This window comes from Canis lupus, chromosome 1, assembly GCF_003254725.2.
Source record: "Canis lupus dingo isolate Sandy chromosome 1, ASM325472v2, whole genome shotgun sequence".
Classification (NCBI taxonomy): domain Eukaryota; kingdom Metazoa; phylum Chordata; class Mammalia; order Carnivora; family Canidae; genus Canis; species Canis lupus.
The window spans coordinates 14,268,360-14,283,149 of record NC_064243.1 but is presented as its reverse complement, the minus strand read 5'-3'; the positions used below and the strand labels follow the sequence as shown (position 1 = coordinate 14,283,149).

The window sequence follows — 14,790 nt, the reverse complement described above, 5'->3', positions numbered from 1 at the left end:
CAGGACTCCAGGATCACGCCCTGGGCCGAAGGCAGGCACTAAACTGCTGAGCCACCCAGGGATCCCCTCATGCGTGCTTTCTCTCTTTCTGTCAAATAAATAAATAAAATCTTTTTAAAAAAGGGATATAAAGAGGTTTTAAGGCCAAAAAGTTTAAGAACCACTGCTGTAAAGATACAACTTCCACCAATAAAACACGCTGTAGAATGCATGGCAATGATAGCAAAAGAGGAACTGGAATTACAAGAAATTTAATTGAGCAAAGGCATCCACCAGGTTGCCAGCAGGGCATGGCGGCCCACTATGTTGGGCTTCACAAACTGTGGCCTTGGACTCACGGGGCTGCTCAGATATGTCTGCAACAGCTTTAAAACAACACTAGACTCAATATATAGACTAAGACAATATGCTTGAAGTATGAAATATGATCCCTGTTATTGAGCTGCCTACTGCAATTGGGAACAAAGATGATTACATGCAGAGGATAACTGTGTATTAACAAGGTTAAATCAACATGTGCCGATGTGACCCAGGATGGGGGCTTTGGGCTAGGATGACAAAAGTAAGCAATGAGAGGTCCGAAATCTAAATATCGAGAAGCAGAAGGTAGTTTTGATTAGAGAGAATAGGATGAAACTGTGAAAGACCTGGAAAATTAGGGGACTGCAGGAAAATCATCTTTAAATTTGAGCTGGAAGGGAACTTAAACATTATCAAGTCTCATGGTGCTATTTTGGGATGAGGAATTTAGAGGATTAGAGGAGGAATCTCAGGCCCAGGGATAAGGTGACTTGCCCAAGGTTACATGTCAATTTGTGGTAGATGGGACTCTAGATTCCCAGCAAAGACAATCTTACATTCATTCTTACCTCACATCGCCAAGATCAAATTGGGGCCTGTTGCAATAAGTAACAAACCATTATAGCCCCTGGGTGTGAAGAGTGACGTTCATTCCAGTCCGTTGCCAGGTGAATGGTGAAAGCATCCTTTCAGAAATATTCACCTGGAATAGGAATGCAGGGAGACCTCTTTGACCTGGGTGTCTCCGTCCATTCAGGCTACAGCAATAAAGGACCACAGGTTGGATGACTTATAAACAACAGATGTTTATCTCTTGCAGTTCTGGAAGCTGGAAGTGCATGATCGAGGCGCTGGCTTCCGTGTCTGGTGAGGTCTGCTTCCCAGGTCATAGACAGCCAAATCCTCGCTGTGTCCTTACATAGCAGAAAGAGGGAGGGAGCTCTCTGGGTCTCACAAAAGAGCCCTAGCCCAATTCACGAGGCTTGCTTCCTCAGGACCTAATCACCTCCCGAAGGCCTGCCTCCCTTTCTTTTCTTCCAAATTTTTATTTAGATTCTAGTTAACTAACATATAGTGTGATATTGGTTTCAGCAATAGAATTTAGTGATTCATCACTTACATATGACACTCAGTACTCATTTTAGTAAGTGCCCTAATCCTTAATCCCATCACCCTTCTAGCCCATCCCCCACCCACCTCTCTCATCAACCCCCAGTTTCTTCTCTATCGTTAAGAGTCTCTTGTGGTTTGCTTCCCTCTCTCTTTTTTCCCCCGCTTCCCCTATGTTCATCTGTTTCATTTCCTAAATTCCCCATATGCATGAAATCATATGTTATTTGTCTTTCTCTGATTTACTTCGCTTAGCATGATATACTCTAGTTCTATCAACACCATTGCAAATGGCAAGATTTCATTCTTTCTGAAGGCTGAGTGGTATTCCATTGTATACACGTGCGTGCACGCGCGCGCACACACACACACACACACACACACACATCTTCTTTATCCATTCATCTTTTGTTGGACACTTGGGCTCTTTGTGTAGTTTGGCTATTGTTGATAATGCTGCTATAAACACTGGGGTGCATTTACCTCTTTGGTTCTGTATTTTTGACCTAATCATGTACTAATACCATCCTATTGGGGATTAGGATTTCAACATAAGAATTGGGGGTGGGTGGGTAGACAAATATTCAGTCCATGGCACTAGGGTTAGACAGACAGAATGTATAATCCAAGGTTGGAGTCTTTGAGTCTGATGTTGGCAGTGGGATTGGAGAGGAAGAGTTAAATTGGAAATATAGAAATTAGTGACAGGTCAGAAATTGAGATACAGCCTCAGAAGCACTCAAAAATGACCCCCAAGGCTTCTAGTCTCCCATGTTTGAAGCTTAGCTGTTTTCTGATCGCACCTCATCCAACAACTGGTTATAATTCTTCATAAACTTCACAACAAGTCCACAAAAATATACTGTTTAACTGCCTTCTCCCTCCATTTATGCTTTTCTCCCTAAATTGCTTCCTGTTCTTTGACCCATGGTAACATCTATATCTCTAAGAATGGCCATAGGACAGTTACACATCAATAAGATGAAGAATTAAGATAAATAGTCAGTTAATTTAAAGAAGAACACTCTGCATGAATGTTTCATGAAGGCTTCTGGGGCAGGCAGTGGGCTGGCTCTTCTGAGTGGTTGCCTCAGTTCTACGTTCACCCAATCCCCCGACGCTGATCTCTGCTTTGGAGATAACATCATCACAGGGATCTCTAAGTGAAAACAAACAAAACGCTGTATTTGTGTCTAATATCACCAAAGCAGTATTGCACATTAGTCAACTGGCAAAACGGACGCTCAAGAATAAGAGCTAGGATATTCCTCAAGTGAACTGCTGCACTTTTTATTCTAATGGGGACAGCGTGTCCTGCACACGTCCTTGCTTTGGATTTTGTGATGTATACAGACCTTATTTTGGATACAAGTAAATTTAAGGAATGTCCAGAATGTAGCAGTACTACTGCAGATTAGGAAGGCTGTGTGATAAAGAACTTTTTAAAATCTATGCAAGATGCTCGACTGTCATCCATGCTGGTTTCCTGGGTTTATTTATTTCTCAGATTCCATGTAGATTGCAGGGGTGGTTTCAGGCTTTTATACAGTATCTTGGTAAACACAAGGTATTTACTTTGTCACATGCACTAAGACCAGAAGTGTGCTCTTGAACTGCACTGTCCAGTATATAGCCCCCAACTATACGTGGCCATTCAAATTTAAATTTGTATCAAGTAGAGTTAAATAAGATTTAAAATTCAGCTCGTCTTTCTCACCCAGCCGCTTCTCATGAGCCCAGCACCTCATGTGGCTAATGACCATCATACTGGGGCCTCCAGATATAGAATATGTCTCTTGTTGCTGAAAGTTCTATCGAACAGTAGTTACCTAGAACATAATCCATGGTTTTCATTTGTTATTTTATTTTTATACTTTTTAAAGATTTTATTTATTCATTCATGAGAGACATAGAGAGAGAGGCAGAGACACAGGCAGAGAGAGAAGCAAGCTCCATGCAGCAAGCCCGATGCAGGACTCGATCCCAGGACCCTGGGATCACGACCTGAGCGGAAGGCAGACACTCAACTGCTGAGCCACCCAGGCGGCCCTTTTATATATATATGGCTGTATAAAGATCATACCTGACTTTTAAAGAATGTTAGCAATTTGAAAAAGTGATTGCAAAAAAAAAAAAATGAGTTTTTGTTTTGGAATTCTGTTTACAAATTCGTGTTTTTAAAGTAATTAAAATGAATATAACCCAAAGTATGTATTTGCAGAGCAGCTTTCTTCCAAGTTGCTTATTCTCCTGCGCCAATATTCATTTATTCATTCACAAAATATTTACTGAGTGCTTTATGTGTGCCAGGCACTCTTCTGGGCTCTGGAACAAAATAAATAAATCCCTGGCCTCATGGAGCTTACGTTGTGCCCGGTGGGATGAGAAGCAAATATTATTTCTGTTTTCAGGGCCAGACACAAAGGTATTTGGTGCCAAATGAATGAACAACATGAGAATATTCCAGTTCTTACTTGGTTGCTTATTGAGAAGTCATAGAAAGAGGCAAATATTAAGAATAACTTCTAAGGGACCTGGGTGGCTCAGTCATTTAAGGGTCCCACTCTCTCTCTTTTTTTTTTAAGATTTTATTTATTTATTCATGAGAGACAGAGAGAGAGAGAGAGAGAGAGAGAGAGAGAGGTAGAGACACAGGCAGAGGGAGAAGCAGGCTCCATGCAGGGAGCCTGACGTTGGGACTCAATCCTGGGACTCCAGGATCGCGCCCTGGGCTGCAGGCGGTGCTAAACCGCTGTGCCACCGTGGCTGCCCATGCGTCCCACTCTCAATTTCAACTCAGGTCATGATCTCAGGGATGTGAGATTGAGCCCCACATTGGGCTGTACTGGGTATGGTAGTCTGCTTGGGATTCTCTCTTTCCCTCTCCCTCTGCCCCTCACCCTGCTCTCTCTCCCTCTCTTAAAAAAAAAAAAAATCATTGAGTTCCTGATTGCTCTTTCCTGGGCTAAGCAAGTATGTAAAACTTGTAAATAATGGGTTTGCTCTGTTTAAAAAAAAAAAAAAAGGATATAACTTCTGATTTTAAACAATATTCTCATCATCAAAAACAAGCCTTGCGAAAAACTTAAATATTATTTCTGAAAAACCACGTTTGCCTGACAAAGTGTGTGAAGAACTTTTCCAATGTCACCATCTTCCTTTACAGAATCAGAATATGTACAACTGGAAGTGGCTTTAGCCTCTTCTGTTCAGCTTCCCTCCTACAACATCCAGCCATGAAACCACTTCATCTCTAGCTGAGCACTTTGGAAAGCAGAAAGCTCACGACTTAATGGACAGCAGGGACATGTTTTCATCAGTCCCAACTTTCGTATTAGTATTAGTATTAATTAGCATTAGCATTAGTATTAGTATTAGTATTAGTAATAGAATTAGAATTAGTATTAGGACTACAGTATCACATATCCATAGATAAAAGCTTAAAAATAACAGATAAAAACCAAAAATGTGGGATCCCTGGGTGGCGCAGCAGTTTGGCGCCTGCCTTTGGCCCAGGGCGCGATCCGGGAGACCCTGGATCGAATCCCACGTCGGGCTCCCGGTGCATGGAGCCTGCTTCTCCCTCTGCCTGTGTTTCTGCCTCTCTCTCTCTCTCTGTGACTATCATAAATAAATAAAAAAAAAATTAAAAAAAAACAAAACCAAAAATGTTAAATTACTTGTGTTCCTGCAACCCAGAGATAACCACCAGCTGCACTTTGATATATATTCTTCATAAATTTCTGTCTCTCTCTATATATATACATACAAATATATTTGTTAAATTAAAATTGTACCATTTGTATCCTGCTTTTTCTATTTAGCCATATAGTACAAACATATTTTCATTCAAATAAGTATAACCCGGGGCATCTGAGTGGTTCATTTGGTTAAGCATCTGCCTTCGGCTCAGGTCATAGTCTCAGGGTCCTGGGTTTGAGCCCCGCATTGGGCCCTGCTCAGCAGGGAACCTGCTTCTCCCCCTCCCTCTGCCCCTCCCCTTGCTTGTGCTCACTCTCTCTCTGTCGAATAAATAAAATAAAATAAAATAAAAACATAAATAAGTGTAACTGTACAGCACCATTTTAACAGCTGTATACTATTCCATTGAATGAAAATAGATATATGTGAATATATATAGATATCATGATTTATATAGAAAGTTCATGTTGTTCTAAATGTTTCATTATTATAACTAATATTGTGCTGAACATCCATGTACACATATCTTTGTGATGCTGATAAGTTTCAGTGAACAAAGTCTAGAAATGAGACTCTAGATTCTAGAGTTCTACATGTTATTTAAGACTTTCAAACACGTTATCAAATTCCATCCCAGAAAAATTGTGCATCTACCTTCATTCCAGCAGCAGTGAGAATGCCCATCTCCTGAAGCCCTAGCCCATGAAACTGTTCTTGAGGGAACTTCACCTTTCCTCTATTTTTTACCCATTGGGTCCCGGCTTGCTCCTGGGACAAACTTCCTAGTGTTTGAGTAAAACTCTCATGTCCTGCAAAGTCTCCTCCTTTTTAGACTTAATATCCCTCCAATATGGATTAATAAATTATTGTCAACCTGGCACCTGGAGGATCAATAGTTCTGTCCTTGATCTTTTACTGCTCAACATTCTAATAGATGACTTGGAGAAATCTATAAAAAGCATGCTTGCAGATTCTGCTCAACATTTATTTAGTGCCTACCAGATGCCAGGTGTGATGCCCTGTTCTTAGAACATAAATACAAATGAGCTCTCTTCCCAGCCCTGGAGCAGCTCATGGAGACACCCAGATGGAGAAGCATACAATACGGCTAGACCTAGTGATTTCCAACATGGCACACGTGATAAATAATATTTTGGTGACTGAGGCCACCAGACATCCCTGTCCCTTTCCCGGGGCTACAGTGCCCAGATTAGGACACTCGGCTCTAGTCAGCAGTGTCAGGCCCTGTTCTCCCCAGTAGGGCCACTGGGGAGAACAATGCCATAGAAATCATTTTTTGAAATGTCATGCCCTTTCCCCCAGTATGGCCACAGCAGAAGCATGTTCCCAGTACACTTAGACACAAGTGCCCTCTAGCTCGACTTTGCCTCTCCTTCCTCGATTATTTATGTTCTCTGACAATTTCCCAAGAGATATTTTAGTTGGCTAATACAAAACCAAATGCATTTTGAAGAGTTTCAGGACCCAAACCCATTAACATTACAGGAGATAAGCTGCTTCAAATCCCTTTGGGAGGGGAACTAGACAGTGCATAAATACGCAAGACGGGAATTCCAAAAGTCTGCTGTGAAATATAAATTGGGCTGGAATAGAAAAAGAAATTCTCCAAACTCTAAAACATCCTGCACTTGGTGATTGTTGGATGATTCTGTTACTAATATTAGATATCCAGAACCTTCTTCCACTGCGATTAGCTCTTCCCTGTGCCCTACTTCCTCCTGTGCCATAACAGCCAGGTCTTAGTTCACTTTATCCTCAGAGAATGGGGTTGTTGTGTTCATCAGGAAGCCTTCGTGTCTGACAGGACTTGACACTAGAAGCGGCTCTTCACTGCTGTGGGCTTCCTGGTCAGATGTCCTGGTGGAGCCAAAAGGACCTAGAAAATGTTACTGTACTTTGAACTATTGCATGCTGGATGCCAAAATCAATGGCCCTTCTTTCCAGAGAAGTAAATCAACCCATGATTTGAGGAGTGAAATAATGGAGCATGCCCTGCTTTACCTTTAATCCTTGGATTGGTGCCTGACATTTTACTTGAAGGCTAGTGGTTGACTGGAACAGAACAGTGGATCTTACTTCTTGTGTGTTTTATGAACATGTCCCGCTCTTAGGAGCTCAGGGAGTGGACCAGAGCTGACTCTGCCTTCTCGCTGTCTTTTCCAGAATTCTATGGGTAAAGGGGAGAGAAATAATGTGCCTGCCCTCGTTCCCCACTGGGTCACTACCAGGATTATCAGCATTCTAGGTCTTCATTTGCCAAATCAAATTTTGTTCATGGTCTTCACAAACAGCCACCCCTTGGCCCACCCCTGGCCCTGGAGGTGTCCACACCACCAGTTTATCAAGACCCTCAGAGTGACAGCAAAAGAGAAAGGCTGTGCAGGCCCCTGTAGGGAATTCCAAGGCCCTGGTTACCTAGAACATGGTTTGGAAAGGGGGAACACTGAGTAAGTAGTAGGCAAGACCTCTTCTGTGGGTTTCTAGTCCTGTGAGGAGGGAGCAAGCTGAATGTGGCTACAGGTGCTCTTGTGAAGCAGACAGGCCCTGTACAGGGGCACCACTAGTTTGGGTCTATGGGTCATATTGCACACAAAGCCCCACACACAGACGTTCTCTCTCTCTCTCTTCATTCCTCCTTCCTCTTTTTTTTTTTAATTTTAATTTTTATTGAAATAATTGTAGATTGTCACCATGAAATGATGACAGTTATAATTACAACAAAAGGTAATAAGAAATAATACAGAACATGGACATGTCACCTGGAGTGTATATATACGTATATGAAAGATCCTTTATGGACCAAAACAAGAAGAGAAATAGGGGTAGGGAATTCTAAACAGGAACCTGCCATCCATGTCATTATGAAATTATATTTGTCAAGGAAGGAGGACATGTGATTTCACAGTTTGTTAGCGTGATTTATAACTAAAACATTTAGACGTACGGTGCATGGCCTCCCGTTGCACTTCTGCCTCCCAGCCCCGCAAAGGTTTGGGCGGGCCCAGGGCTGGAGAGAGGTTCATTCCTAAATTAATTACCCCTGGAGAGGGCAGCCCGGGTGGCTCAGCGGTTTAGCGCCGCCTTCAGCCCAGGGTGTGGTCCTGGAGACCTGGGATCGAGTCCCATGTCAGGCTCCCTGCATGGAGCCTGCTTCTCCCTCTGCCTGTGTCTCTGCCTGTCTCTCTCTCTCTCTCTGTGATGCTCATGAATAAATAAATTAAATCTTTAAAAAAAAATTACCCCTGGAGATAATCTGAAGATTCTGTAACCTAACAAGAATAGCCTATGCAGCCCCAGGAAAGGTCCTTTCCCTCCCTAAGGTCTATGAGACTGTGGCAGCCAAGGGAAGGTGAATGGAGGAGTATTGGGGGTGGTATGTAGAAAACTGGGGTTTGGGAAAAGATCTTCTTTGTAAGACTGAAATCAAGAATTCTGTTCCCTTGGAATAGATGATCCATGTTCAGTAAACTTGTCTCTTTCTCTGCTTTGTTGTTTTCTTCTTTGCTCTCATTCTTTTGAGATTTCCCTTAGCATCCCAGCAAAATTCCACATAAGAAACTCCTATGTGTCTTGGTGGGCCCCATACCTGTGGGTTTGATTAGCTGGTAAGCTCCGAGCCCTGGAGCAGGATGCAGCTGGGGGAGCCAGGGAAGGTGGACCCTGGAAACAATTTGAGACCTCTGCTTCATTGCCTGTTATAGGTCCTCCTGAGGACCCAGCAATTATAGGAAGCCAGGGCCTGTCCTGTCCCACCCTAGGGCCCAGACTGTGTGTGCTCAATGTTTGCTTGATGAATAAACAAACGTCCTCATCTACCATGGTACAAAATGTAAACACCTGATAAATTGTTGAGTTAAAGGGTTACTTTTAAGCATTTTCATTGATGAGGGGTTACTAATGATTAGTACAAGGAAAATAAATACAAACAAGGAACTATAAATAAAACAATTATAATTACATAAATATATAATCATAACATTGATAACATTGAAACATATTACTTACTAACTTATTTAAAATTGAAATAGTAAATAAAAAATTATTTGGACTACTTGATTGAATATATTTGAACTAAATTTACTCTCAGAAAGTTTGACCACTTTATTGAGAGAGAGAGAGGGAAAAAATTGTTATGTGGTCGATGGGAAAACAAAGGGATGATTTAAAATAGCTTTGAGTCCACACATCATAATTTATTCCTGGTTTTAGCTTACGGAGCACCATGTTCTGAATTGTTTGCATTGTTCTTAATGGATCTGCCCTTCCTTAAGATGTTTACTTGTATTTGTAGAACGAGTTCATCCACCAAGATAAGAACCATTGCTTCTAGGACAGATTGGCCAAGTAAGGCTGCTTAGCTTGTCTTATATTTTTATCCCAGGTTCTTGAACAAGTCCCTAGATTGTTGTCTTGGCATTTGTGTTGGTGGTATTTATGCTTAATGTTAAAAGCTCTGCTCTTTTTCAAATTTACCAAGCACTATGTGTCTCACCTTTGGCCAGGATGTATTGATGTATTACCATGACTCTGTGCAAGGCAGACTGCAGCCCATTCTGACACATTCTTATCCACACCAATTAAAACTAAGACATATGGATCAATGGAATTGAATCAAGAGTCCAGACATAAATATGTATGTCTATGACTAAGTAACCAGGGTTCCAAGCCGATAAAATGGGGAGTCAGTAAATGGCGCTGGGTCAACTAGATCTCCATTAAGCAAAAGAATGAAGATGGACCTCTATTTTACAGGATATACAAAAACCACATCAAATGGATCAAAGACCTAAATTCAGAAACTAAAACTATAAAACTCTTAGAAGAAAACATAGGAGTAAATTTTCCTGACCTTAGGTTTGGCAATGGATTCTTTAAAATGACCAAAAAAAAAAAAAAAAAAGGCACAAGCAACAAAAGGAAAAACAAACTGGATTTCATAAAAATTGAAAGCTTTTGTGCATCAATAGACTATTAAGAAAGTGAAAAAGCAACCTACGGAATGGGAGAAAATATTTGCAAATCATATATTCAGTAAGAGATTTGTATCAAACATATAAGGAACTCTTAGAATTCAATGACAAAATGACAAACAACCAAATTCAAAAGTGAGCAAAGGACTGGCATTGACATTTCTCCAAGAAGATATATAAGTGACCAACATGCACATGAAAAGATGTTCAACATCATTAGTCATTAAGCAAATACAAATCAAAACCACTGCAAAATACCACTTCCCATCCGTGAGGATGGCTACAATTAGAAAGAAAGTTAACAAAAATAAACAGTGTTGGCAAGGACATGGAGAAATTGGAATGCTCCTCCATTGCTGGTGGGAATGTAAAATGGTGCAGCCACCCTGGCAACGGTTTGGTGGTTCCTCAAAAAATTAAACAGAATGAACATATGATCCAGAATCCTAGGTATATACCCCAAAAGAATAGAAACAGGTACTCAAACATTTGTACCTGGACACAAATGTTCATTACAGCACTATTCACAACAGCCAGAAGGTGGAAACAACCCACATGGCCGTCAGTGGCTTTGTGGAGGAACAAAATGTGGTATATCGATACAATGGAATATAATTGGTCCATAATACTCCAGTGTGACATGCTACATTCTACAATGTGAGTGAACCTCAAAAACATTATGCTAAGAGAAAGAAGGCAGACAAAAAGCCACATAGTATATGCTTCCATTTATATGACATGTCCAGAATAGGTAAATCCATAGGCATAGAAAGCAAAGTCATGGTTGCCAGGAGTTGAGGGAAGTGGGGGATGGGGAGTGACTGCCTGATGGTTGGGGGGGAGTTCCTCTGACGTGATGAGAATGTTTTGGAACTAGATAGACGTGAAGATTGCCCAACACTGTGAGTGTACCAAATGCCATTGAACTCTATACCTTAAAATGGTTACTTTCATGTTATGTGAATTTTACCTCAACAAAATACATGGGGAATAGGATAACCACCTGGCCCTTGCCACTCCCAGACACCTCCATGGAGCTGCCTCTGTGGGAATGAACCCCAGTCCCCACAAACCCTCAGATTAGTCCCATCGGTGCTAGGCCAGTCCTCAGGGGGCAGGAAGCACAATGCAGCCTTGTCCTACCCATTCCCTGGGACATAGGAAAGAGTCACACATGCCAGGGCAATTCCTGATCTCTCAGTGTCCCCTTACTCATCTTCCCCAGCCCTCTGAGAAGCGAGGCTTGCTTATTGTACCAGGACTGGCTACATAATTTGTGGAGTCCAAGGCAAAGTGAAATTGTTAAGAGGTTATTAAGAATTTCAAGATGGTGCTAGCAGAGTATTTAGACAAGCCCCAGGCTCTTCTCTTCTCTTCTCTTCTCTTCTCTTCTCTTCTCTTCTCTTCTCTTCTCTTCTCTTCTCAATCCGGTGTCCTGTCTACACAGCACCCCTATCTGGTAGTCCCCATCCCTGTCTCCTGTGCTTGGCTCAGTCCTCACCTGATAGCACCACAGACTCTCTCTCTGTGGTGAGAGAGAGTGAGAGTGGTGATCGCCTGGATGCTGCCCCAGGCTCCCCAGCCCCTCAGCTGTCCCCACAGAGCTGTTTTCTGGAGCCAGATCCGTTTAATGTCCTCTCACCCTTTCTCCTCTCACCCTGTCCCTCACATTACTTGGGATTCAGTTTGCCTGAGACCTCAGTGGGCCCTGCAGCAACTCCTGCTGCCATGAGAGACGTGGCCCTGCATGTCGGGTGACTGGGAGGAGGCATGGCACAATGATCCCTGAGGCCCCCTCCAGCCCTGAGAGTCTATATTTAATCTCAGCTGGTGTGTGCTGTTACAACTATTTTCACAGACGAGTAAACTGACACTCAGAGATGTTAAGTAACTTCAGCAAAGTCACACAGCTGGTTACCTGTTTCGTTATGAGTACAAATGTAACCTAGGACAATTTAAGACACTTATTTCTCTTACTTTTGGTAATACTGCTTCATATCTAGTTACCTGCTGTGACTCTGTTAAGATCAGGACTTTTTTTTTTAATAGCTTTCCTGGCTAGCTTTCAGTTTCGTTTCATTTTCTATCACTTTGGTTTCAGTTCTGTTTCTCAGGATACTCTCTTTCCCTTTTCAGTGGTAAAACCTGATCCTGTTAGAATCATTCCTTTGTGATTCCTTCTGATTAAAATTCACTAAGTATTCTAAGGCAGATATTCCTAAACAGGACATTTAAACATTAAAACTTAGTGCCAGGCAAATAAAGTCCAGCAGTAAGCAAAATGCACTTTTATTAGTATCATAAATTTGCCCACTAGCTGCCTCAGTGTGTATGTCCCATGGCTGGACGTACCTCATGGGTGCCGTCCTTGATGTGAAAAGACCACCAAGAATCTCTGACACCCTGATGAGCCAGATGTAATGAACCACAGCAAGGATTTTGGCCTCTTCTGAGGGAAAAAGGAATGATTGAAAACTGCCTGACTGTGCTGGGATCCTGATCATTAAGTGGAGGAAAGGAGGTGTGAGTCTCTCTCTTCAAAGCTTATTCTCAACTGCCCCAAACAGTCCAAGGACTTCATGGGGCAGCATGAACAGAAAGTTTGAGGAAGGGCCTCAAAGGAGTGACCCAGTGGTTGGAGCTCTCTTCAGACTTGAAAATACTGAGAGGATGACAGAAAAGATTCAACTTCTATTTAGACAACCACACCTTCTCCAAATCTGAAATCACTAAGACATTTGAGTGCTAAAAAATATCTGCTTAAAACTTAAATCCTCGATGCCCCTGTGTTTGAAATTGTTTTCCATTCCAAAATGAATAGATGCTCAATATTCACATTGTGGAAAACAGAGTAAGGTAGAAAGGGAAAGAAAAAAATTCAAATTGCAGTTTTGCCATCAAGAGATAACTCTTCTTAGCATTTTAGAATTCTCTCCTCCATTTCTTTTTTTCTACTCATATTTTTGTATATTTGTTTTGTATTGTACAGAGAGCGTGTGCTGGGCTGGGGAGGGGCAGAAGGAGAGAGAGAGAGAGAGAAAGAATCCCAAGGAGGCTCCATGCTCAGTGTGGAGCCGGACACGGGGCTTGATCTCATGACCCTGAGATCGTCACCTGAGCCAAAATCAAGAGTCAGACGCTTAACCGACCAAACCACCCAGGCACCCCTTTGCATGTTGTTTTGACCTTGCTATTTGTAAACTTTTATAACCTGATGCTTTTCATTCAACATTATATTAGAGTATGTCCCTGTGTTGGTACACATTTTATCAACTACATTTTTAACGGTTGCATAATAGTGTCTCATGTGTATACGATGCATTTGCCCATTCACTTATTTGGAGATATTAATATTGCAGACTATCCTATTATGCACAGGTTTGCATATCAAGCCTTTTTTTTTTCCTTTTTCTGGTTTAGGATTATTTCCTTAGAATACATTCCCAGGACTAAGTATATTAGAAAGTACAGAAAATTTTAAGATTCTTTATACATCTTGTCACTTTGCTTTACAATATGGTTGTAGCAGTTTACACCCTAAAGTAGCCTATTTCATATAAATATTACTGGTTAAAATCAGCTCTTTAAGCTTATATGAAGCAAATATTCCATTAAGGTAGTGGTTGGAGTGGTTTGCTACATATCTAACTTATATAAAAATGTCCTGCATTCTACCCATGCCTCTGAAAGGTTTTCAGCAGTTTACAAATGTGAATGTTTGAATTTAAAAATCAAGCTTTCATCAGTTTATTTATTCGACACAGAGTCATAAAAAGAAATGTAACATATGGTCCATGTCCCATAGGATAGAGAAGAATTACACATAGAAATACTTTGGGAGAAAAAAAAAAAAAGAAATACTTCGGGAGAAAAGAGGGCTGGGTGGTAGGGGGTGTGGTATGGTAGCTCAGAGGGAGATGAGGCTCAGGGGTGCCAGATGGTTGGAGAAGACAGGTTAGTTCCTCTCCTCTAAAAGTGGTGGAATCTGACACTGAAGCATGGTAAGACTCACAGACATACAAACGGGGTGAGAAGGGCCTTCTCAACTGGGAAACCAGGATTCACAGAGATGGTTCATCATAAACATTAGAAAACGAGGAGACAGCAGGCTAAAATTTGCAAGTGATGTAGACTATATTTGTACACCAAATTCTGATGTTTCACTTCCTGATTTTTATTCAAAGAATCAGTCTGCAGAAGCTCATGTAATTTTAGAGCTCTAAGAGATTGTAGCCATCACTCAGCCCAATACCTCCCATATCCTACATTTTGCAAAGGAGGAGGTGGATATTAGTGAGGGATTATAAGCTTTATGTCCTAATTTCCAGGACAATGCCCCATCTACGAGGCCCTATACTCTCAGGCACACTCTGTGGGAATCTGACACAGGTCAGGATTATTTAATGCTTTATATGGTGTTATATTTATATGGTCTCTCACACACACAGGCACACATGCACACACACCAGTCTTACAGGACCTGGAAAAATAACAGGAGTGGAGGGAGCCAGGTAGGAGTCATTATGTAGATGTGACAAAGTGACTGACTTCTGAATAGCTTCAACATTTTGTTCCATACCTGTATTGGGATATTTTGGGTGGAATGATTAAATGATATAAGTATTGGAGCTGTTTGTGTCTTGCAAGCTTAAGTATTTTTAAGGAAAGTCTACAAATGTAATCATCA

The 14,790-nt window shown here is 41.5% G+C and overlaps 1 long non-coding RNA gene across 1 annotated transcript in view; it reads right to left on the bottom strand.

Annotated features, from left to right (window-relative positions):
* Window positions 1-14,790, bottom strand: part of LOC118352761 (uncharacterized) — a 33,629-nt gene that overhangs the window by 5,868 nt on the left and 12,971 nt on the right. Inside the window, exon 2 of the long non-coding RNA XR_004810433.2 lies at window positions 870-2,569. This is a non-coding gene — a long non-coding RNA (uncharacterized LOC118352761). The remainder of the gene's footprint in view (window positions 1-869; window positions 2,570-14,790) is intronic.